The sequence below is a fragment of the Panthera leo genome, chromosome A1 (assembly GCF_018350215.1).
Source record: "Panthera leo isolate Ple1 chromosome A1, P.leo_Ple1_pat1.1, whole genome shotgun sequence".
Taxonomy (NCBI): domain Eukaryota; kingdom Metazoa; phylum Chordata; class Mammalia; order Carnivora; family Felidae; genus Panthera; species Panthera leo.
Genome location: NC_056679.1, coordinates 195,239,626 through 195,266,346, shown reverse-complemented (window position 1 = coordinate 195,266,346; position 26,721 = coordinate 195,239,626). Strand labels below are relative to the sequence as shown.

General features: G+C 44.2%; 1 protein-coding gene across 1 annotated transcript in view; it reads right to left on the bottom strand.

Moving 5' to 3' along the window:
• SLC36A2 (solute carrier family 36 member 2) overlaps positions 1-24,819 on the bottom strand; it is a 53,281-nt gene extending 28,462 nt beyond the window's left edge. The window contains exon 1 of the mRNA XM_042948708.1: positions 24,667-24,819. The gene's annotated coding sequence lies outside the window, so the exon portion shown is untranslated. The remainder of the gene's footprint in view (positions 1-24,666) is intronic.
• Between the last annotated feature and the right edge of the window lie 1,902 nt (positions 24,820-26,721).

Sequence of the window (26,721 nt, the reverse complement as noted above, 5' to 3'; positions counted from 1 at the left end):
TGTCCCCGCTTTGTGAAAAGGATACAAAGTGGTAGGGGATTTCCAAAGTGCTGAGGACCCCAGGGCTTGTGTTTTTCATCCCCACGGGATGCTGAGCTGCACACCCAGCTTCCCTTGTTGGGACACAAGCAGCTACTCACTCGGCATCTCCATAGAGGGTGGAATAAATGGGACTTAAATAGTGATAATCATCTTTTCTGACCCTTTACAGTAAACAGAGGGCCTTGTTTCTTTGATTCTTTGATGGCAGTTTGGAAAGCTGGAGGGTATCAGAAGCATCTCGGGGAGGTGCTAAAGCACAGAGAGACTCTGACTCATTGAAGTCGGGAGAATCTGGGCCTTTGCATTTAGACCCACTTCCCCGGGTGGTTCCGCTACTGGCCGGAGTTTGAGTTCCACTGTGCAATGGGGTAAAAGTAATTGAGCCCCTTTAACAGATTAGAGAACCAAGGCAGAGGGCTGGGAAGGGCCTTGCGTGAAGTCGTGCAACTTGGTGGAAATGAACACAAAGTAGTCCTTTGGGGCAGGGGGAGTTGGAGATTCCAGAAACAACACTGAAACTCCTACCCAGATGGGAATTCTTGCCCGGCCTTGTTCCCCGGGGAGCCCTTCACAGCCACTGGCTGACCACTGTGACTTTCTCACTGACTGCATGACAATGGTGATAATCGTAATTTTCGTGGATGGAGTCTATTCTCTGTGCCTAAATCTAGACTAAGTGTATTACATAAGGAAGGCACTATTATCACCCCCACTTTACAGATGAGGAAATCGAGGCTCAAGGAGGTTACTTCACTTGCCTAAGGTACTACAGGCTGAGCTCTGATATGAATCCAGGCCTCTTGGAATGTGCCTCTGAAGCTGTAATTTATCCCTGTGTGCCCTGATTATGCTTAATGCATAGCAGAAACTCCAAAATAATAATAATTAGAAAAAACCCCTCCAGGGGTGCCTGTGTGGCACAGTCAGTTAAGTGTCCAACTCTTGATCTCGGCTCAGGTCGTGATCTCACAGTTCGTGAGTTCGAGCCCCACGTCAGGCTCTGTGCTGATGGTGTGGAGCCTGCTTCGGATTCTGTCTCTCCTTCTCTCTGGATCTCCCCTGCTTGTGCTCACTCTCTCTCTCTTTCTCAGCATAAATAAACTTAAAAAAACACCTTTCCATATACATAATTTATGTGGCTCAAGACTTCGGGATTTCATACAGCTACCAAATTTCCAAATGAATTCTAGGGACTGGCATAGATGGCCAAATTCTCATTTTTCTCTCTAAGTACCTTAAAAGGGTCGTCATTTCCTAAAAGAAAGAATATTTCGATCTCTAAAACCTGGAAGGACATAATCTCAGGATAAAGGACAATGTCTTTTGATGTTAAGAGCACTCCTTCCCTTTCTGGTGGGGACTGCTCTGGGGTTTCTCACCTGTGACATGCTGACGACATGGGTGTCTCTCCCTCTCTAGGCAGGAGGGAGGAGCAGCAGAGAAAAGGGACAAGTACAGTGAGTGCCCCACTCACCGTCAGCACCCCAGAGTGGGGAGCTCTTTTTCTTATGTCATTTTATCACTAGAAGGAACTCAAAAGGTCATCTTGTTGAGTTGTACTACCTTACCGATCAGGGGACTGGGGCTCAGAGAGGGAAGGGACACAATGAGTTCATGGTGGTGCCATGGCAGGGCCAAGACTATGACCCAGTCCAGGTCCGTTGATTTCCAAGCCCTGATGCTTTCACCATTTCCCAGACACCTTGAAATGCAGCACAGAGGAGAAGTTTCACTCACTCATTTAACTGATATTTACCAAGTCCCTGCCACGTGCCAACTGTTATGTCCCTCATAGGCAAACAAGCATCTGTGTCTTAGCTGGAGTCACAGGACAGAAGACACAGGCTGGGCAGATACAGCACAGATATTTACTCCCTCACAGTTCTGGAGGCTGGCAGTCCTAGATCGAGGTCTGGCAGGGTCAGTGCTTGGTGCAAGCTCTCCTCCTGGTCTGTAGCCAGCCAGCCGCCTTCTCCTCATGGTCCCCCATGGTTCTCCTTGGTGTAGTGTGTGGACAGAGTGAGGTCCCTCTCCGGTGTCTCTTCTTATAGAAACACCAATCTTGGGGCACCTGGGTGGCTCAGTTGGTTAAGTGTCCGACTTCGGCTCAGGTCGTGATCTCGCGGTTTGTGGGTTTGAGCCCTGTGTCGGGCTCCGTGCTGATGGCTCAGAGCCTGGAGCCTGCTTCGGATTCTGTGTCTCCCTCTCTCTCTGTCCTTGCCCCTCTCACACTGTCTCTCTCTGTCTCTCGAAAACAGAATAAATGGTTAAAAAAAACTAGTAAGAAGAATACTAATCTTATTGGATCAGAGACCCACCCTTGTGACCTCATTTAACCTTAATTACTGCCTTAGAGGCATCTCAGAATACAGCCATCCTGGGGTGGCGGTTAGGGCTTCAACATCTGAATGTTGGGAGCCACAAATGTTCCGTCAGTGACAACCTGCCTAGTGTGGGAGCCAGACAACAAAGGAGAAAGAGATAGTGGTAAACTGTGGTCAGCGCATTGAAGGAAGATAAGGGTGGTGGGAAGGGAGAGGCGATCTAGGTAAATTTGTCAGAGAAGGACTTTGAGAAGGTGGCCCTGGAGCCAAGAACCAAAAAAGAAGAGAAGAGGCCAGCTGTGGGAAAACTGGGGACAGGGGCAGAGAGACGGCTGGCAGTGTGTTCCAGGCAGAGCTAGGAAGGGAGGGGGGGGGCCAGGGGAGGGCACAGCAGAGTGTGGAAGGGGGCCAGGGAGGGGAGTTGTGGCAGTGCAGGGGACAGAGGCCAGACAAAGGCACAGGCAGGCGGAGGGTGGGGGTGCAGGTCCTGGCAAATGGTCTGGATGTTATTCGAAGTGTGCTTTGGAAGATCTGTGTGGAGAAGAGGTGAGTGAAGAGCAAGACAGAGGCTGGGGGACACCGAGGAGGTGACTGTGGACCAAGTGAGAGACGATGGGGGCTTGGGCTGTCGGGGTGCTGGTGGCGATGGAGGTGTGTGTGTATGACCGAGACAGACAGACAGACAAAGGCCCAAACAATGATACTTCGAGGAGCACACAGATCTAATTACAGATGAAAAAACTGTATCAGATCTAATCTCCAAAGGTCCACCAGGCTTACCATGCCATTTTTAATATTAAAAACTATCCCTCAGAGCTCCTAGATGGCCTAAGAATGCGTTTGTGTAAGCAGCCGTGGGCTCTGACCCATTTCTAGGATTATGGGCTTGTGGGTGGTGGGGGTGGGGGAGGTAGACGGGTCAGGGAGGGGCAGAAAGTGGCTTCAGAAGTGGCTTCTCCTGGAGGACAGGAACGAGGAAGGACACCATGGGGCCTCTTCCAGCTGCTGCGGGGCTATCTCCGCTCATACTATACGGAGTGAGTCGTGTTCCCTTTGCTTTCAGTAGACGCGAATAGCGATGATGGTGCTGATGATAATAATACCGTAAGGAAGGCTTCCATTATTGGGCCCTTCCTACGTGCCAGGTACTCCACACTCATCATGTTACTTCACACTCCCGGCACCCTTCATCCTCACTGCCCTCTCCCTCCTCCGAGCCAGTACCACCTCCCCCTTGAAAGGCAGTGGGAGCTCCTTGGGCAGTTTCCTTGCCTTGCTCTTCCCCACCTAAAATCTGTCCTCACAGTGGCCAGTGGTGATGGCCCTCCCCTGCCTACAACCTCCCCCTGCCCCGAACTGCCCCGAGAATACAATCCAGACTCCTCACTGTGGCTCGCAAGGCCCTGCACGCTCTGGGCCCTGCCGTCCTGCCAACCTCACCTTGTCGCCCCTCTCTCTAGAACAGGACACCCAGCCACGCCAGCTGCCTTTTTGTGCTCCAATAAACTCTGTCCTTTTCTCGGAGATAAGCATTTTCTGCTCCTGGTGCCTTCACCGTTTATCCTGTGCATTTGGCCCCTTGGTCTTAGCTCGAGTTTCTTCTCCTCCGAAGCCCTCCCCTGACCACCGTGTCCAAAGCAAGTGCCCTCGGCCACCCAGTAACTGTGTGTCCACACCCACCGTTTACTCTCGTGTTGCTTCGCACTGTATGTAATGGTCTTGCTTATGCTCTTGCTTCCTCACACTAGAATTTAAGCTCCATGAAAATAGGAAGGCCTTGGGCACCTGGAATCCCCAGTGCGTAGGGCCGGCCCACAATAGGTTCTCAAAAAACATTTGATGAATGAATGTACTTGCATTTAACAGATGGGAATAAGGCTCAGAGAGGTAAAGTCCTTGCCCTGCTTATATCAGTTTCCTTTGGCTGCCTTAAGACACTGCCACCAACTTGGTGGCTGGAAACATCACAAACTTATGCCCTTGGAGCTTTGGATGCCAGCCTAAAATCGGTTTCAATGGGCTAACGTTGGGTGTTGGCAGGGCCCCAGCCCCTCCCGAGGCTCCAGGGGGAGTCCGTTTCCTTGTCTGTTCTGGCTTCTAGAGCTGCGTTCCTTGCCTCCCTTGGCTCCTGGACCTTCCTGCATTTTCATGTAGTGACTTCTCTTTCTGACTCTGTGTCTGTCACGTGGTTTTCTTTTGTCTGTCATCACATCTCCCTCTGCCTCCCTCTTAGAAGGATACTTGTGATTAATTTAGGGCCCACCTAGATAATCAGGATCATCTCCTCATCTTGAGAGTCTTGATTTAACCATATCTGCAAAGTGCCATATAAAGTGACAATCACAGCTTCTGGGATTGGGATGTGGATATCTTTGGGGCCATCTTTGACCTGATTACCTTACACAGCCAGTCAGCAAACCCAGATCTGTCTGACTTTAGAAGCAAACTGTAGACCGTTAAGCACACAGTGTTTATATACAGACATTTCTTTTCCCTGGCTGGGTCAGTGTACCTAGCACATGGGTGTGCACACAATTCCCTCTCACTTAGTGCTCATCAAATAAATGTAACTGTCTCCCTTGGGGCATTAGAGCTTGTCTCATTCCGACTAAAGCCGCAGACACAGCTTCTGGGACAACCCATTTTCCTGGTCATATCTACCCAATACAGATACTGCTGATGGCTCTGGTTCAATTTGACTTCTTCCTTAGTTCCTTATCTGCCACTTGATGACTCTGTGGTTGTTTTGTCCCATTTTCCTTCCCCTTCCCTTCCTTTTGCCACCTCCCCCTTCACCTTCTGCCTGTCTGTCTGTCTCTCTCCTTCTTTCCTTCCTCCCTTTTTATTCTTAGAATGTCAGAGGCTCATAGAACCTGAAGCATAGAGTAGTTTCTTCATTCTGTAGGTCGTGAAACCGAGGCTCAAAGAGGGGAAATGATCATGTACAAAGACACACTGTGTTTGGGACAGAGCCAGGAAAAGAACCTAAAATACGGTTCTCAGTTTAGGGACTATCTACTGAAACCTGATGTTGTCTTAAAAGTTGTTTTATTATTATTAGTAGAGCAGTTTTAGGTTCACAGTAAAACTGAGCAGAAAGTAGATTGTTCTCATTATACCTCCCGACCCCAAACGCTCACAGCCTCTAGCCTCCCCCACTATCAACATCCCCCACCGGGGGGGACATGTGTTATAATCAATCAGTGAATCTACACTGACACATCATTATCACTCCAAATCCAGAGTTCACGTTAGAGTCAACCTTTGGTGTTGTACATTCTGTGGGTCTGGACAGATGTACAATGACATGTATCCACCGTTATATTATCATACAGAAGAGTTTTTCTGTCCTAAAATCCTCTGTCTATTCAACCCTTCCCTCCCCCCAGCCCCTGGCAACCACTGATCTTTTTACTGTCTCCATAGTTTGGCCTTTCCCAGAATGTGTGTAATAGAAATCATTCAGTATGTAACCTTTTCACATTGACTTCTTTCCCTGAGTAATATCCATTTAAGGTTCCTCTATGTCTTTTCATGGCTTAATAGCCCTCTTTTTTTTTTTTTTATGTTTATTCATTTTTTGAGAGAGAGATAGATAGAGTTGAGCAGGGGAGCCACCCAGGCACCTTACCCATTTCTTTTTAGTGTTGAAAAGTATTGTACCATCTGGGTGTACCACAATTTATTTATCCATTCGCTTACTGAAGGGCATTTTTTTTTTTAACGTTTATTTATTTTTGAGACAGAGAGAGAGCATGAACGGGGGAAGATCAGAGAGAGGGAGACACAGAATCTGAAACAGGCTCCAGGCTCTGAGCTGTCAGCACAGAGCCCGACGCGGGGCTCAAACTCATGGACCGCGAGATCATGACCTGAGCCGAAGTCGGACGCTTAACCAACTGAGCCACCCAGTCGCCCCCTGAAGGGCATTTTGATTGCTTCCAAGCTTTGGCATTTGTGAACACACCTGCTATAGACATCTGTGTGGATGTTTTTATGTGGACATAAGCTTTCAACTCATTTGGGTAAATACTGATGTCTTCATTTTATGAAGTCTGGTTTATAGAACAGCTATTCTGGAGGAAATGATCTCTTGCCTCGAAAAATATCTATACTTTGGACAAGTCCCTGTGCTTCTCTGGGCATAATCACACGAGCCAAAATGACCTTGGAGAACACAGAGTCCAACCTCCCCATTTTATATATGAAGAAGTAGGTCCAGGGAAACGGACTCTGCCCTGCACCTAGGCCCCCCTTCCTTTAGCTGGGATTGGGGGTTGACGGATTGAGCTCTGCTTTCGTAGGAGGACAAGAAGGAGGGGTGACTCGGGGCTACTCTCCCTCTTTCTCAGTAGTTCTAGAAATAGTCCTGGCACTAGCTGCTATTAGGCAGATTGGGACACACACACATGCCTGAAGCAGCCACTGTGAGTCTGGTGGTCCAGGATTGGGTTATACGTTCATCTCTGGAGGGGAGGACAGAGTTGGCCTCAGAACTATGTACAGGGCGGGTGGCAGAAGTGGTTTTCCAAAGGATAATTAGGGAACAATTACCAGAGGAAGGGAGGATGGGTCCTGGGCGGCAGACAGAGATGCTCATCACATAGGAGAAATAAAACTTGAACACTGGGTGCTGGAATGCAAGGGACAGCATGGTGAGACCTCTCCACTGATCAAAGACAGGCACCTTAAAATAACATTGACATAGCGCTGGAAGTTAACTTGGTGAGATTCATTGAAATTTTAGAAAGCACATTCCCTTTAACTCAGCAATGCACTTTCTAGAAATCTCTCCTACGGAGATGCTTGCACGGCTGGGCACCAGGGTGTTGACCACAGCATTATCTGTACCAGCAACAGGTTGGAGACCACCTGCACGTACATCAAGGGGATCCCGATGAAATAAACTATTGTAATTCTATTGAGGAAAATGTCGCTGCAGCTGTTGAAAAGATTCATGTACATCTGTACCTACTAATGTGGAGGGATGTTCAGGGCATGTTATTGTGAAATACGAAATGCCCACCACACTAAGTGTAATATAATCCCTCCCCCACCCTTTTTTTTTTTCTAAAAATAAGAAGCCATCCACACATACTACCATAAACACCCACCCATGCATAAATACACATGCATATAGAAACATTGCTATGGTCTGAGTGTTTGCATCCCCCTGAAATTCATATGTTGAAATCCTAATGCCCAGTGTGATGGTATTAGGAAGTGGAGCCCTTGGGAGATGATTGGATCATGAGGGTAGAGCCCTCCTGAGTGAGATTAGCACCCTTATAAAGGAGGCCCCAGAGAGCTCCCTTTTCTCTTCTACCACATGAGGATACAATGAGGATTCTGCAGCCTAGAAGAAGGGCCTCACCTGACCATGCTGCTACCTTGATCTTGGACTTCCAGCCTCCAGAACTGTGAAAACTGAAGTTCTGTTGTTTAGAATCACCTAGTCTTTTTTTCTACAGCAGAGTGAATGGACTAAGACACACATAGATCACACCCATGTTTGTACGTGCATGCAATGATCTGGACGACTTTATAATAGTCCTTCCTACACTGTAGCTGTGTAAGTGGAGACACAGGGGTGGAAGCAGGGGTGAGAATTTCACGTTTTAATTTCAATGCTTTAATTTTTAAAGATATATATGTCATTTTTGCAACAAAAATCAAAATTTTAAAAGGGTATGTTAAGCGTATGGTGGGGATGGGGTGGGGAGTCTGATAAGGTGCTAGAAGAAAAACAGAGGAGTGACAAGTATATGGAGTACCCAGGTCCCCCCTGAGCAGGAGACAATCAGCACCAGGAGGAGAGGGGGTGTGTATTCCTTTTCATTCTTAGTGCTGTGAGCCACACATAGTACATGCCTCTGCTGTCTCCTCCCTGCAATTCCCCTCTCAGGACTGGCTCTCCCCCTGTGCTTTTGCAAGGAGAAATGCACACACTGAAGTCTAGCTTTGAGCCACCCTCCCATCCACTCACACAAAGACAAGGCAGGAAGCAGTTCAACAAAATCCTCCCATACTGAGGTTAACTGCTGGGTTTTAGGTTGTGGTCAATCTGCCTTCTTGGCTGTAGCTCTCTGCCATAAATTCAGTAAAACACATGCTACAGAACTGGCGATAATTTTCTATCTCAAATTTAACTTCAGAGGTGTCTTTCCCCCTCTACCTGCTTATGATTCCTTGTTCAAAGGTGAGGATCATTAAGGAAGAAAAAAAGAGGAAAGTAACTGGGGCCAAGGAGAGAGATCCGGCAGCTAATATCTACCCAGGCAGGGTGCTCTTGTGGGTACAGGACTATGGTTCCCCAGGACTTAATCCATCCGGAATTCCATTGATGTTAACAACCAACCTGGGAGGAAGAAGGGGAGGGGTTATATAGTCCCTTAGCTACCGATGAGGTACTTGAGGCCAGAGAGGTTTAATGACACGTCCACATGTGCTGGTGGACAACCAGGAAATCCTCATTCCCAAAGTTTCAGTCTTCTATTCAGAAAGCCACAGGTCTGTTCCTAGGTCAGCCTTAACCTCCCTCCCAGCTTTAGCCATAGGCCCACATAGCTAAGGAATTTGTCACTATGTGTAACAGGCAGTAGTAGGCAGCAGGAAGATTGTTGGCAGTCAATAGCAGCATGACAAAAGCCATCACTCTCTTTTGTACTAAAAGGAGTCATGCTAGCACCAGCCGGGTGGGGTGCATCTTCTGACATGGGAGAGATGGAGTTTCCATTGCTGATTTTGTAGAGTAAGAGACTTTATTGACTTGTACTTTCTTACAAGATGAGTGGGATGCCAAGAATTGATACTGATCTTGTTTGATTTCTCTCTTTTGTGACATCCGAAAGCAGGGATTGGTAAACTATGACACTGTTTTGGCCAAATCTATCCTGATGCCTATCTTTGTAAATAAAGTTTTATTGGAACACAGCCAGGTCTTCCATTTGTGCATTGTCCATGGCTGCTTTCACACTACAACAGCAGAGTTGCTTAGTTATGACAGAGACTGGCCCACAAAGGTTAAAATATTTACTATCTGGTCCTTCATAGAAAATGTTTGCCAACCTCTGACAGAAGCCAATCAATCTTTTCTGAACGTGAACTCCGTGCCTTCTTAGTCTTCCACTTGCAGAAACCACTGCTGTTTTACAGGATTAGAACTTGAATTTTGTGACTCGTTTGACATGTTCCCTGTGAAATTCTTCCACTCCCACCCAATGAGTAACCATTACTGGCTGGAGCAGTGGTCCTCAAACTTCAGGGGGCAGGACAACCACCGGGGAAGCTGGTTAACATGCTGATTCCTGGGGCCCACAGCAAACTGTTGATTTAGGAATCTACATTTTTGCAAGTGCCTCAGTGATTCGAAAGCAGTCGCATCAGAAACCATGTATGTGAAATTACTTAGTCCTAGAGCTTTAAAACATGTCAGACTAAGGATTTCCTTTCTCCAGAGCAATGACACCTGTTTAAACCACCATGCCTTCAGCTGCTAACGTTTCCACACCTTCCTAAGTTGGCTAACTTTGGCACAACATCCATGAATGTTTTAGATCTCTCCTGGCCGTCCCACTGGACGTACATCTCTAATGCATTTTTTCCTGATGCCAAAAAAGAGTTGCTGGAAAAACGTAAACTTGAAAGGAGATTTTTAAGAGGCAATGGTTGAAGGAGGCATCTTTCTCTTCTATTCTAATGTTCCTAAAAGACTCTCAGCCAGTAAATGAGAGGGCAGAGGAAGAGATTCTATCTTTAAATAGCTTTATTGTTATAATTTACATACCATAAAATTCACCCACTGCAAGCGTACAATTAAATGATTTTAGTAAATCTATAGTTGTACAATCTTCACCACAAGCCAGTCTGGAAGATTTCCATCACACCAGAAAGTCTCCTTCTGCCCATTTATAGTTGATCCCTGGTTCTACCCCCCAGCCCTAACCAATAATTTATCTGCTCTTTGTCTCTGTAAATTTGCCTTTTCTAGACTTTTCACATAAATGGATTCACACAATATGTAGTCTTTTGCATTTGGCTTCTTTCACTTAGAATAATATTTTTGAGGTTTATCCATAGTGTAGCATGTATCAATAGTCTGTTCCTTTTAATTGTTGAATGATATCCCATTCTATGGATATGCCACATTTAGTTTATCCACTTACCAGTTGATGGACATCTGGATTGTATCCAGCTTTGGGTCTATTATGAGTAATGCTGTTGTGAACATTTGCAAATACATCTTTGTGTGGACATCGGCTTTGTTTCCATTTTTCTTGGATAAGTGCTTGGATGTAGAATTTCTAGGCTATGTGATAAGTATAGGTTTCACTTTTTGAAAACTACCGCACTGTTTTTCAACGTGTGACTATTTTACATTCCCATCAGCGGTTTGCAAGAATTTCAGTTTCCCCACGTCCTTGTCAGCACTTCGTATTGCCATCTTTTTGATTACAGTCATTCTGATGGATGTGTAGTGAGATTCCATTTTAATTACAATAGAGAATTAAAGAATGTTGATGCTATTAAGGCTCTTAGAGCCTCAATTCTCTCATTTTGGATGCGGCAACCTTGAAAGAAGGTGACCTTGCTCAAGGTCACTGACAGATTTAGTCAGGGTTCTTTAGTTGTAAATGTCAGAAACCTCACCCAATGTGACTCAAACAAAAAGAAAACTGGCCCAGGGAATGGGAAGTACAAGGTGGCACCTGCATCAGGCACCTGTGAAGGAAGGAGCTCCAATGATATCGACAGGCCTCGTCTCCATCTCTTGGCTTCATTTTCTCCTGCTTGAGACGTGCTTCTGCAGTGCAGTCTGAGAATCTGTTTACTACAGCTCCAGGTTAATTTGTCCGGGTTGAGTAATCCCAGCACAAAGATCCCCCTTTCCTGATATCATTGATCAAAGCCCTTGGGTCACATGACCACCTCCGAACAAAAAACTATGGGCAGGGACGTGTCACGTGCCCACTCCTGGAGTTAAGGTGGAGTCTGCCCTTCTGAAATTACACGGACTGGGAGTGGAGAAAGGGTGGTTCCTTAAGGCAAAATCAGGGCACTGTTTCTAGAATGAGGGAAAGGACACTGGGAAAGTGGACCTTCCACATGTCCACTCCCCAGCTAGCTGAAAATAGCCCTGGGACTAAAAGTCGGTTCTATATGAACCCCTCTGTTCAGTGCTGTTCCCCCAAGTCAAGATGCTGCTCATGTTATACAGACGCTAGGCTAGTGCCGTATCTTCATCTGGTTGAGGTGACCACTGATTGCAAACCCGTCATCGTTCCTCTCTAGTTGATAGGCTCAGGGAAAGCAATTATTTCCGGGGCTGCAGAAGGCTGAAGGCAAGGTCACAACTGGCCCCAACAATCGGTGGCAAAAGAGAGGTCAGCCTCTTGTTAAGAAGCCTTTGAAGTGTGTAGAGCAAAGATGGCTTAGATTGGGCCCTCAGAGATCTAGCCAACCCTCCCATTTTACAGATTGGGAAACTGAGTCCCAAAGAGATGTCACTTAAGTCATGTAGTTGAGGTAGTTTCATGGTGTAATGGTTATGAACGTGGGCTTCATTGTCCAGTAGGCCTGTGCTTAAATCCTGGCTCTGCCACTTACTGAAAGTCTGACTTAGACTGTAACCTAATCTCTAGGAGCCCTAGTGTCTTGTCTCGTAAAATGGAGGAGATACCATTTACCTTATAGGGTTCTGAGGATAACTTAAGGACATAATGTAGGGGGTGCATTTTGTAAATTTCCTGGCCCATGGCAAGCCTGGATCAAAGGTGCCTGTTCCTGGGGTTGCTGGAACCAGGTCTCCTGGATCACAGATCGGTGTCTTCTCAGCTCCCAAGCTATTAGGACAAGAGATGGGTTAGCCTGGCTTGAAGAAAGGCAGGTTCTCCTCATACCTCTCTGGCCCTTAGAGGAGGAAAGAGCAAAGTAACGAGAATCACTGACATCTGTAGAAAATGTATCTTTTCAAAGAATGCTTGTCCACATATCTTCATTTGTTTTCCAGAACATTCTGAGGTGCGTGATGCTGGACTCTTTAACCACATTTGTAAAACTGAGGTGCCTGAGGGTATGTGGCCTGGCCCAGATCAGGTAGGAGTAAATGACAGAGCTCAGGATTAAAACTCAGATCTTCTGACTCCATTTCTGCCCAGCACCATGGAGGTCCCATAAAAATACAGGCATGGACAATGAAAGAAGGCTCTTTGCTCAAACAAGGCTAGAATTTCAGTTCAGGGAGTGGACGGAGAACGGTCAAGTTGAAAACTGGTAACTGTTCCAAGATGCCAGCGGAGCTGGGGGAGGTGACAGGGTCTCCCATCTGGCTTGGTTTGTCCAGGGCTTGGCAGGTCCCCACCACAAAGCTCACAAAGCCCAGGACGATGATCGGGGTGTCCTGGGTGGTGATGAGGGGGCCCACCCTCTCTGAGTAGTAGCTGCTGATCTCCAGGAGGGGCGGAATGAGGAGGACCAGGGCATTGCTGTTCATGGACGTGACTAGCTCCAGTTTGGGGGTCACGATGACCATGGAATCTGCAGGTGAAGAAGACACCTGGTTTCCAACTGACCTAGAGGGAACATCCCTACGGTAGCAGAATCCCAGCATGGCAGAGCGTTAGAAAACATTTCACTGGGCCACAGAGAAGATTTCGCGGCCCTGCTAATAATGTTTTATAGGGATAGGCTGTTTTGGTGGGGCAACTTCAACGTGGCTATATTGAGGCTACGATTTGATAAAGCCTGAAAAACAAATCAGTAAGCTTCTGGTCTTTTGTAGAAGTATCAAGGAAGGTGGAAATATTTCTCACCCTTTCTTCAGCTTTATCTCATTTACAACCCTGGGGTATACCTGCGAGTGAGACAAACTCAGAAATGAGGAAAGAAACAAGCCTCTTTAACCATCACATGGAAAGATAAGCTGGAGTCTGTGGATTTTGATGTATTCATAACAAAATGTCCTCTGAGTCAAAGTGACTACAGAATATTTGTTTTCTGGCGTTTTGTTTTGTCTTACTGAAATACAATTGACATATAGCACTATATAAGTTTAAGGTAAAGAGCATAATGACTTCACTTACATATATCACGAAATGACCACAACAGTAAGTTAACATTCATCTTCTCATATAGATACAAGAAAGAAAGAAAGAAAGAAAGAAAGAAAGAAAGAAAGAGAAAATAGTATTTTTTTCCTTGTAATGAGAACTTTTAGGATTTATTCTCTTATTCAGCCTTCACTTATACCACACAGCAGTGTTAGCTATGGTCACCATGCTGTATATCACACCCCCAGCACTTATATATCTATTTTATTATTTTTTAATGTTTATTTATTTTGAGAGGAGGGCATAAGTGGGGGGTGGGGTGGGCAGAAAGAGAGGGAGAGAGAGATTCCCAAGCAGGCTCTGAACTGTCAGCACAGAGCCTCATGTGGGCTCGATCTCACGAATTGTGAGGTCACCACCTGAGCCGAAATCAAGAGCCAGATGCTTGACTGAGCCATCCAGGTGGCCCTACATATCTAAAACTGGATGTCTGTACCTTTGGACTGCCTTCATTCAACCCCCACCCCTTGCTTCTGCTAACCACAAATCTGATCGCTTTTTCTATAAGCTCGTTTTTTGTTGTTCAGATTCCACATATAAGGTGAGATTGCCAGAGTATTTTCTTTTTCTGTCTGACTTATTTCACTTGGCATAATGTCCTCAAGGTCCATCCACATAGTCACAAACGGCAGGACTTCCTCCATTTTCATGGCTGAATATATTCTATTGTATTTGTATACACCACACACACACACCATGTATATATATAAAATCTCTTTATCCATAATGTTTATTTTTATTTTTTTGAGAGAGAGACAGAGCATGAATGGGGGAAGGTCAGAGAGAGAGGGAGACACAGAATCTGAAGCGGGCTCCAGGCTCTGAGCTGTCAGCACAGAGCCCGATGCGGGGCTTGAACCCACGAACTGTGAGATCACGACCTGAGCTGAAGTTGGACGCTTAACTGACTGAGCCAGGCGCCCCTCCGTTCATCTCTTGATGGGACACTTATACTGTCCATGTCTTAGCTATTGTAGATAATGCTCCTATATGGACATGGGGGTACACATATCTCTTTGACATAGTGTTTTCATTTCCTTCAGACAGACACCCAGTAGTGGAATTGCTGGATCATATGGTAGTTCTGGTTTTCATTTTTTGAGTAACCTTCATACTGTTTTCCACAGTGGCTTTAATATTTTCTTTATGACTCTTGAACAAGTCACCTGCCATCTTGGAGACTCCTTTTGCTTGTCCATAAAATGGCAGAGTAGGGTAAAGGTGACTCAAGGGCAGTTTGGGTTCTATTGTTAGCAAATTCTCCCAGTTCTGATATCCTGTGGCCCAATATAATCTTTACAATACTTTGCATTTGTTTATTGCTTAGCTGTCAACAAAACATATATATGTGTGTATAATATACATAATATATATATATATATAAGCTACAATATATATATACCCATACACACACATACATATATATATATATATATATATACATATATATATACACATTAGTTAACTCCTAGATCTCTTCAAACCCCCTGAGGTAGGCTGGGTGGGAAAGAAACTGAGGCTCAAAGATCAAGTAATATTCCTAAATCTCAAGAACAAGACTTTTCCCCAAACCTGGAGATTGGAGACTGGATTTTAGCAAACTGATCTCTCCTTTTCGTTATTTTTGTGTCCTTGGACCATCTCTTCTTCTTTTTCTTTATCTCCTGAATGGCTATAGCCTCCTCCCTTTGAGGAGAGACAGAAATGCTTAAATGCCCTTGAAATGCTATTAGGTGCCCAGGAGAAAGCTTGATAAAAGAGAATATTTTTGTCAGTAGAGAGAACTTTTAAGCCTAAAGACTGAACAGTTGACTTTTGCCTTCTGTGTTTCTAAGAGAAGAGAATCATCCTTTTCAGGGGCTGATCAGGATTCAGAACAGGGTCGGTCACCCAATAAGCAGGTGGTGAATGACTGTAGAGACCTCTTGTTATAGGAGCTCAGAACTCTGAGAAGCCTCTGAAGATTCTACCCAGCTGTTCTTTGACTCTAAGACTCTTGTCATTTCATTCAACCTTTCTCCCCACTCACGTCAATACTCTGTCTTCTAGAATTGTAAGACTGGAAGGGACCTGAGCTGCCGTGCCTTTCAAACTGCTTACGCAGCAAATGTGTGGGTAACCATAGTACCTAGCCCTTAGCAAATGTTTGCTGCTTAAATGAAGGAAGCAATGAGGTTTTCTACAGTCATGAAGAAAAGTTCTGGAAGGCTTTGCCTCCTCCCCTTGGATGTCAAACCTCAGAAGCATATAACTGGCATATGTAAGTGCAAATCAGGTACAGAAGAGGGAATCCAAATAGTCAATAAACATACAAAGAGATGCTGAATTTCACACACACAATGAAATAAGTTTTCTTTTCTAACCACTCAGATTGGTAAAATAAAAAAGGAAAACATAAAAGAGGTTTAATAATAGCAGGTGTTGGTTGACAAAGGTGTAGGAACAGAAGTCCTTCCGTGTTCTGTTAAGAATCTTCTTTGAAAGATAATTTAGTAGTAACTTCTTTTCAGCTACTCAAAATGTGGGTGCTAAAGGTTGAGTTCATCATATTTTCTGGAAACTGCTCTTCTGTCATCACAGGCCCATGCAAGACTCCTATCTTGGTTGGCTCATTTACCTTTCTCCTTTATTTATGTCAACTGGAGGCTATTTTCCCACCTCGCCTCCATGGGGAACGTTTGGCAATGTCTGGAGACATTTTTGCTCCACACAACTGCCATGAGCATCTAGTGGGTAGAGACCAGGGATAGTGTAAACATTCTCCAATGCACAGGACAGTCCCCACGACAAAGGATTAGACAGCCCAAAATGTCAGCAGCGCTGAAGTACAGAAATGCCGGTTTACACCATTCCTTTCCCCGCCCTAGGCAACAGTTCTGATATGTCTGGCCTGTACTGTCTTGTATTTTCTCTTCTGAGGTGTGTATTATTGCTTTGTTGCTCTGTATGCTTCATGTAAATGGTATTATGTTAAAATCTCATTCTGCTTTCTGCTGTTTTGCTTTAGCTTCTGTTTTTAGACCCCATCCGTGTTCCTGGGTTTACGATCATTGTTACGACTAAAAGTGGTTGTGTCCATTGGCCCGGGGACGCCACTCCTTGGGATCTATCTTGAAGAAGACTCACATTTCCTAATAAGGCACACACTATAATATTCTTTGTAGCACTGTTTGTCACAGAATATTGGAAACGAGTTGGATGTTTTGTAATACAAGGTTGGTTACATAAATTGTAATAGAAAATCTTTACTTCCGCACTCAGTATCAACTTCCATGAGGCCAGTCTCTGGTTTAAATTGCTCCTATGAGGTGTGGTGTAGGATGTTTGGCAGAATCCCTAGCCTCTCTGCCCACTAGATACCAGTAGCTCCATACCCCTAGTTGTGAACATCGAAAGATGTCTCCAGATATTGCCACATGTCCCCTGGGGAAGGGAGCAGGGGTCACCTCCGGTTGAGAACCACTGGTGTAAGTAAAGAGGGAAGATAAATAAATTCAGGGAGGAACTCTGCATGAACCACGACAATCATTCCTTATATTTGTATACAACTTTAGAGTTTTTATATAATCTGGTTTTCTAAAAAATATATTCAATGTAGAAAAAGTGGAAAATATACATAGAGAGTGAATATATACACAATTCCACCACCTAGAGATCAACTGTTATCCCTACCCCCACCGCCCCTCTGGACACACACAAAACACACACTCACTGATGTACACACACACACACACACACACATACTCAATTTTTACAAATGGCAGTGGATGACATGCATCATCTTACTACACGTCTTTCTCAGTTACTATATCATTAGCACTTTTTAATGTAAAATTATGGCATTTTAAAGCATAAAAGGGGGGGAAAGTAAAGGCGAAAGGGAAACAGAACAGAAACTGATTCCACTTTAGAGATGAGATAATTGAGGTTTAGTGAGGTTAAAATAATCTCTAGTTAATAATAATAATCTGCCTTATTATCAGATCCAACAATCAACAAAGATTTGGAAAAGCAAATTTAAGAAAAAAGATGCTCACGAAGGTTAGGGCATAGTCTTGTTTTCTTATCCATTCCCTTTGAGGAGGAACTAAGACCCCATATCCTGTAACATTACATAACACTTTAGAGAAGACAAGCTGTGTACTGCTCTTCCTTAGATTTTCTTCTGATCAGTGGCTATGTCATTCCTGGTGTATATGGAGGTGAAGGGCCAGCACAGGGTACATCCTACTTTTATTGTGACTGTGACAGGGAGCAGGGACTGGCCTCCCTCTAGCGGTGCCTTAACATCATCCTCCTGCCTGAAGGAAGACAGCATCTTCCCTTTGAACTCAGCTGCCCTGTGAGCCGGTGAACGCCTTTCCCTGGAGGTGTTCAAGCTCTAAAGTTCAACTCTAAAATCCTAGGAAATTTTTTTGAACCCTAGCTTCCGAGATTCCAAGATGACAAGCTTCTAGAATTCTGAGATTCTGTGACTCTAGCAGGGAAACTCTCGGCTGTTACCCTGGTTGTCCTCTTCTTAAAGAGGCTGTTCTCACAGACTGATTCAGCGCCAGCACTGCTCTCCACAACCCCAGAAGGCAAAAAGAATTGAGAACATGACTATTTATGAGTACTTCATGGCATTTCTGAAGTGGATTTGGACAAAATGTGTGAACAAATGGAGAATTCAGTGGGGAGACGGAAACTATAAAAATAGTCCAATGGAAATGCTGGTGATAAAAAAATACTATGAAGAGTTTTTGAGGAAACTAAGGAAAGAGTCTGTGAACTTGAGGATAAGTTCAAATTGAAATACAAAAAGGAAAAAAGAGTGAAAAAAACCTGGAACATCAAAGGGCTGTAAGACAATATAAAACAGTCTAACATATTAGTAATTGGAATCCCAGAGGGAGAAGAATGTGGCAAAGGAAATATTTGAAGAAATAATGGCCAACAGTTTTCATAAACACATAAAACTACAGATCAAGAAATTCAGAGAAAATCACCAAAACAGAATAGGATAAATACAATGTGCGTGCATACACACACGCTTATCTAGACACATCATATTCAAATGAATAAAAACCAAAAATAAAGAGAAAACTTTATTTAGCCTCCATTTTTAGACTCCATCCAGGAGTCTAAATGCAGCCAGGGGAAAAAAGACACGTATATGCCAAGAAAGGAATATAAGAAATGTAGCATCCTCATCGGAAATCATACAAACCAGCAGAAAATGAATGGCATCTTGAAAGTGCTAACACATGAACACTCTCAACTCAGAGAAAATATTTTTCAAAGGTTTAAGGAGCAATAAAGACTTTTTTAAACCAGCAAAAACTGAGATAATCCATTACCAGCAGATCTGTGCTATAAGATGGGTTAAAGGACGTTCTTCAGGAAGGAGGAATATGATGACAGTTATGGATCTACAAAAAGAAATGAAGAACTTTGGAAATAGTTAAAGGAAAGGCAAATACAGAAGATACTTTTCCTTTACTTTTAAAGAGATTGGATTATCTAAATATCTAAAGCAGGAATCAGCAAAGTATGGGCTGTGGGCTATTTTCATGAGCAAAGTTTTATTGGAACACAGACATGCCCATCAGTTGATGTATTGTCTAGGTCCGCCCTGAGCTATAATGACACAGTTAAATAGGTGAAATACGGTTATACGGACTGAAAGCCTAAAATTTGACCATCAGGCCGTTGAAGAAAAAGTCTATCTCCAGTTCAGAGCAAAAACAGCAGCCACATATTATGGGTTTATAGCATATATAAAAATAAATACATGAGAAAAATAGCACAGAAATGGGAGGAAAGACTTGGTAGTACGCTATTGTTAGGTTCTTATACTACACATGAAACGGTAAATTGTTATTTGACAATAATCTTGATTGAACATAGGAGAAGGGAAGCAAAAATAAGATAAAAACAGAGAGGGAGACAAACCATAAGAGACTCTTAAATACAGAGAACAAACTGAGGGCTGCTGGTAGGGTGTTGGCTGCGGGGATGGGCTAAAGGGGTGAGGGGCATGAAGGGCCCTTGTCGGGATGAGTACTGGGTGTTATTTGTAAGTGATGGATCGCTGAATTCTGTTCCTGAAATCATTACTATACTATATGTTAACTGACTTGGATTCAAGTAAAATAAAAAAAGAAAAGAGAAGAAAAAAGAAGAAAGAAAACAGAAATTAACCTGTGATTAACTAAAGATGTCTAAAACTGAGGACAGCTCCTAAACAAGTTGAAAGAGGTAAACATACTAAGATGGAACCTTTAAAAATACTCAATCCAAAAGCAAGCAGAAAGAAGAAAAAACAAAGAGCATATGGAATAGAAAAAAATTAGCAAGAGATGGCAGGATGGATTTTAATCTAAGCACATCAATAATTAAATATAAATGTTCTGAAGACACCAATTGTAAGAGGTGGCCAAATAGAATACACAAGCAAGATCCAAGTAACCGCTGTCTGCAAAAAACCCACTTAAACTATAAAGATATAAATGTGTTAAAATTAAGGGGAAAAAGATATTCTATGCAAATACTAATTTAAAAAAATCCTGGATGGGCGTATTAATATTAGAGAAAGCAGATTCTGGACAAGGAATGCTGTGAGAGATAAAGGGAGGCATTATACAGGTGATAAAAGGGTCAAGTCATTGAGACAAATCTAAATGATGTAAATGTGCATTATATCTAACAACAAAGCTACCAAATGAATATATGAAGCAAAAACTGACGGACTTGAAAGAACAGACAAATCCACAAGTGTATCTGGAGACTTCCATACTCCTCGCCCAGTAATTAATAGAAAAAGTAGGTGGAAAATCAGCAAGGATATAAAAGCCCTAAACAACACCATCAATCAAGTTGACCTACTTAACATTTATAGAACGTTCCATTTCACACCAGCAGAATACCACGTTCTTTTCAAGTGCACATGGGGCACAGGCTATGATAAACTGTTCTCGGCCATAAATCAAAACCCACAAACTGGAATCATACAGAAAGAATGTTCTCTGACAAAAATGGAATTAAAGTAGAAATCAACTGAAAGACCATCTGAAAAACCACCAAATATTTGGAAGCTGAACGACACACTTGTAAATAACCCATGCATCAAAGAGGAAGTTGTAAGGATAATTAGAACCCTACTTTTGCTGTGACGGAGCATCCCTCCCTCACCGTATGGGGGTCTTGGTGGCACAGTCGGAATTCCCCAACTTCCCTTGTTTAAGGATGGGCATGGGTGACTGAACTCTGTTTCCATAGAATGTGCATCTTCAGCAGAGAGCACAAAGACAGAAAAGAACTGAAGGAAATTTATCCCAGGGGCTTTCTCTTCATTCCTCTGACTTTAATCTCAGGTTCTCCCTGATTTCTGTCTTTTTCAAGATTCGCTTCTTTAGCTTCTCCCTTTGACTCTGAGCTGCCCCCAAATCCCTTTGTTTCAGCTTAAGTTGGCCAGAGTTGTACGCTGTTTCCTGGCACCAAAGCTCCCCTTAGGTCCAGCCTAATTCCACAAACCTGTACTCTGCCTGAAATTCTGCACTGCCCTAGGGAGGTTCTGGTAGCCTGACTTCTGGAAACTTTTGGGGTCCTGAGGGAGGGACAGGAGAAGCAAGGCTCCCTGCCTTTTACTCATGTGTCAGATGGACCACAGCAGTGTGGGTGCCCAGGTGTACCACGAAGGCCCAGTGCTTCAGTGACGGGCAGGATGATCTCCAGAGGGACACAGAACTGCAGGGGAGGTGAGGCAGGCACTGTCCAAGGAGAGGAGCTTGACAGACGGGTACAACCTTTGGAAGGCAAAGGGGATCAGGAAAGATCCATCTGTGGATACCAGCAGCCTCTAGAGGACCTGCTGAGGGACAGCAGGGAGACCCGTGATGCCTCAGTGAGGGGCAGAAATGGGGAACTGTCAAACTGCCCTGAATCATCCCTTCAACACCCTAAAATACAGCAATGTGTTTAGAGGCCATACAATGCAAAAAATTATACACAGATTTCTAGCCACCAAAGGCTTACTCCAGAAAGGGTAGCAAGAGCCTCAGTCTCTGAAGGGCCTGAAGGGACTGAGACCCACAGAAAAGGAGGCGGATCCATGCTTCCCAGCTCACCTTCTTCAGGGACATCTATTCAATCAGTGGGGTGATGGGTGAAACCACCAGCCCTTTCAAAATAGCACACTCTCCCTCTTTCATAACCAAATTCACGTGAGGTCAAAGTGTATGATGTGTACGTTCTAAAAACTAGATTGTGTTGCAGGAGGTCTAAATCCTAACTCATCCTCTACCATTAACTATCTAGAGGGGTGCAGGGTGGCTCAGTCAGTTGAGTATCTGACTCTTGATTTCGGCTAAGGTCATGATTCCAGGATCGTGGGATCAAGACCTGCATTGGGCTCTGTGCTCAGTGTGGAGACTACTTACGATTCTCTCTCTCTTTCTCTTTCTGCCCCTCTCCCCTGCTTGTGCACACTCTCTCTAAAAACAAAACAAAACAAAACAAAACAAAAACAAAACACTACCTAGGTCACTTTACTTCCCTGAACCTCACTGGCCTCATCTGTAAAATGGGGATATACTCTGCCTACCAAAAGGCAAGGGCTGTATCTGATGGTCTCTGGTCATAAACTGTTAAATACATGGGGCTCATTTTTATCAAGAATAGAAAAAAGAACCACACTACTTTTTAGTGGACATAAGACAGAGAAAAGATGAGTGATTATGTTATAATGCTCAAAAAGCCTTTAATGGTATCTCATCACCCACATGAAAGAGTGTCAAACCTGAGCCAGGGATTAAAAGCCCATTGTGTATCAAGTGCAATTTCACCGATTCATCTCACAACAGTTCCTGCCTCTGCCCCCAACCCCATGCTCAACACTGCAACAGTACCAGACAATGAGAGCCCTCCCCTAGGCCTGAGACACACCCTTGGCATCAGTGCCTTTGCACATGCTGTTCCCTCCGCCAAGAATGCCTTTCCCTCCATTCCTAATCTGTCACATTCCTGCTCATTGTTCAAGTCTCAGAGGCCCCTGTGGAGCCTCTCTGTTCCCTGGTCAGAATTAATTGTCTTTTTAAGTTTCCGTAACACTTGTCCAGGTTACAGAGACTCTCACATAGAACAGGAATTGGTTGTGTGTGTGTGTGTCTGCCTTTCCATGAGGCTAGGGAATGTGGCCAGATCATGTTAGGACTCCTTGACCTGGTGCTGTTGTCTCCCTTGGCAGATGGGGTTAATGAGACCACGCCTGTAAACCATTTGGGAAGTTCTCAGTAAATATCTGTATTCTCTCTTCTCCATTGTATATTTTTTAATGTTTATTTATTTATTTTGAGAGAGAAAGCCCGTGCGTTCACACACATGACTGGGGGGAGGGGTAGAGAGAGAGGGAGAGAGAGAGAATCCCAAGCAGGCTCCATGCCATGAGTACAGAGCCCAATGCGGGGCTCCATCCCATGAGCCACGAGATCATGACCCAAGCCAAAACCAAGAATCAGACACCTAACTGACTGAGCCACCCAGATGCCCCTCTTCCCTATTACATTAACGATGAGTTGAATCAGTCATTCAAAATGAAATCTAAGTTACCACATATTTCTAAATATTTACTATTTACACATTAGATTAAGAATCTGAATTTCTGTTCTTTAGGGCCATTAACTTACAGTAGCCAAGAATCAATTTAGAAGTCACACACAAGGAAAACAATGTATCTCAGTCTAGATTTTTTTTCTTTTTTAAAGAAAGGGAATCCCATGTATGAGATTGTATTTTCAGGGGAAGATAATAACAGCGAAAATTAATATTGAGTCACTTCTATGTGACTGTCACCGTGCTAAGCTCTATTTAAATTTACATAGACTATTTCCGAGGATGTTAATGTAAGGGCATAAAGCAGGGAGGAGAATACAAGAGGGGGGGTCTATGTACCTGAGAACCTGAGCACTTCTGGGAAGTCACGATGGTGAGCAAAACGGAAAAGAAGCTGTCAGCCACCCTATAGCGATATCCCATTTACCACCTTGTCTGACTTACCAAGAAGCTGTAAGAACGTCTACCAAATAATCTGTGGTCCTCAGATTTGACTGCAATTATGATATGTGTTAATGGACCTCGGTTGGATTAACTGACCTAGCAACTGTCACCCCATCAGTTAGCAGGAATGATCCCATCCCTGCTCTCAGTCCAACTAGGTTCCAGGAACTCCTGACCCACCCCAGCAAGGCACAGGGTCCAGGCCGGCCAATCAGCTTATTTCATTTCCCGGCCATAGGACTGGTTCAGAATGGACATGTGACCCTAGCTGCGGGAATCAGAATCAAATCGGGGATTTAATGGACCTTTTGGAAAAGAGAAAAGCTCTTTACACAGGGCTGAGAGTAACTGAGAGGCTGTTAGTAGTTAGTTATCTGCCACTGTATGCTGTGTGGGAAGAGTATGCTTGATAAAGTCCATGCAGAGGAAAACAAACGTGACAGATGAAGACAGAGTCCTGCTGATACCACTTAAACAGCTGGATCCAGCTGTGCCTGAAGGTAGATATATGCATGGACTTCTCTCTCTTTTTCTTTTTCCTTTTTTTTTTCTAAAATTTTTAAAAATATTTATTATTTTTGAGAGAGAGAGAGAGAGAAAGAGAGCAAGCAGGGAAGGGGCAGAGAGAGACACACACACACAGAATAGGAAGCAGGCTCCAGGCTCTGAGCTGTCAGCACAGAGCCCGATGCGGGGCTGCTCACAGACCGCGAGATCATGACCTGAGCTGTAGTTGGCCGCCCAACCGACCGAGCCACCCAGGCGCCCCTCTCTCTTTTTAAATTTAGGCCAGATTGGATTGGTTTTTAGTCACTTGCAAATGAAAGGGATCTGGTTAATACATCAGTCAAAGTTGGGAGGGCACTTAGAAATCATTTAGTCTAATCGCTTTGTTGGGTAGATGGGGAAACTGAAGTCTATAGGAAGAGGGGGGAAATATCGTATCTAGAACATAGGAGAATTAATGGCCATGTTGGACAAGAATCCAGATCTCTTGATTATCTAGTCCACCTCTCCCCACAGTCCGGTTTCCTAGTATCTCTTCTCCACCCTGATAGACCTGATCCTCATTTGTGCTACTCCCCTCTGATAAGGGGACGCTTATCGGCCCCACCCTGCACATCAGCCTTCTGGCTCTGAAGCCTGAACGCACTCACCAGAAGTTGGGGAAGTTGAGGGTGATGCTTGCCTGGGTGGTGGTCCCAAACCTGAGGTAGCCCAAGGCCCCTAGGCTTATGTCCAGGGTGGTGATCTTGAACAGCCCTCCGTGTAGAATGAGTGGAAACTGAACACGGTACTGCATCTCGTTTTCCAGAGGCAGAATCTGTAAACAGAGGAGCCATAATTATATAGTGGCCCCCGTTTATGTAAAGACCCCATTCACTCACTGTGTATTATTCTAAATTCCTTCATCTCAGCCATCATAAAGCTTGAGAGAGAAAAACTCCAAAGACATGGCCCCACTAGGTACAAGGAACTACTGAATTATAACAGGACCAGTTACTGAAAAGACCCTAAAGGCATTCTAGCCCAGCAATCTATACTTGAGTATCCTCTTCCATGCTCAGGAAAGGCTCTACCCGTGAGCAGCTTTGTGGCCCATGGATGATGATGATTTCCCTTACAGAAAACCTCAGAATGTACAAGCTGGTGTCTTTGTAGGAGTTGTGCTTCTGCATGCAGCCCACCAGGGGGAGCACCATCCCTAATTTCAGGTCTGGAAGGGGACCTCCCAGCACTAACAGGTTTGTAGCCTGCAGTGTAATTTTGGATTCCTTTTGCTTCGAGTTTACAGGGGAGACTATCTTATACACCAGAATATGCAATGGATCCTGACTGAAGGATGGAAAAGAATATAGATTGTACTGGAGAAATCTGTTTCCTTATGCATGGTGTGAGTGTCTAGAAAAATCTGTACACATTCATGCTTTATTCCAGCTCCATCTGTCTGTCATCTGTGATTCTATATCTTGTGGTAACATGGGGGCATCAGCTCTGAATAACAGCTCAGGATGCCCTGTGTGTGTGTGTGTGTGTGTGTGTGTGTGTGTGTAGGGAGGGGACAGTGGAGAAGTCAGTGGCAGGGGGACCCAGTAACAGCACTGTCAAACAAGGGGTGCCTGCGTGGCTCAGTCGGTTAAGTGTCCAATTTTGGCTCAGGTCATGATCTCACGGTTTGTGAGTTCGAGTCCTGCGTTGGGCTCTGTGCTGACAGCTTAGAGCCTGGAGCCTGCTTTGGATTCTGTGTCTCCCTCTCTCTCTGTTTCTCCCCTGCTCGCATTCTGACTCTCTGTCTCTCATATAAACATTGAAAAAAAAAAAAAAAAAAAAAAAGGAGACCTAGCAGGGAAACTGAAAAGAGAAGAGGATGGTTGGAAGTAGCATCTGAGAGGACAAGTGCATTGATCTGGAAGCTGGAAGGTGAGGGCTTAAGCCTTGGCTTTGGAACTTAACAGCGATATGCACTTGGACAAGCCTCATTGCTTCCAGTCCCTGGTTTCATTATCTGTGTATGGATGTGAGAATCACTTCAAGCTGTGGATCAAATTCTGATCTCTTTATTTATTTGGAAGTATTCCAGACTTATGGAAAAGTTGCAGAAATATACCCTTATACCCTTCCCATATATCCTTCACCAGATTCCCCAAAGGTTAGCACATTTGCTATGTCACCATCTTCTCTCTATGTGTGAGTGCGAGATATACATGTTCCCACACATAGATATGTGTGCGTGTGCGTGTGTGTGCGTGTGTGTGCGTGTGTGTATTTTTTTCTGAGGTATGTGAAGGTAACTGGTTTGTATTAAATATTGTGTTCCTCTTGTGATTTCATTCAAAAGGTTCAGAAGGTAAAAAAATATTTGAAAAGTGTTGCTAAATTCCCTTTTGTGCTGGCTTTTTAAGTAATTTTTCTCATGCTGCATTAAAATATCTCTAGCACCCAAAAGTGCTGATTAAGGGCAGAGCAATGTAAATGGTAAATTTTTAATATGAAGACATGTTTAAGTGTTTAAGCAGGTTTTCTGCTTGGCAGGGATTGTCATAACGAGGTTTTCAATTCTCCTATTTTACAGATGGGTAAAGTAAGGCTCATTGAAAAGATCTGCCCAACATCCACAGCTTTCTGTCGGTTATGTTTCTCTAGCATGTTGGTATTCTTACCCACACTAGGTGAAGGGTTGGCGAAGCTATAATAATGACAGCTACTAACTT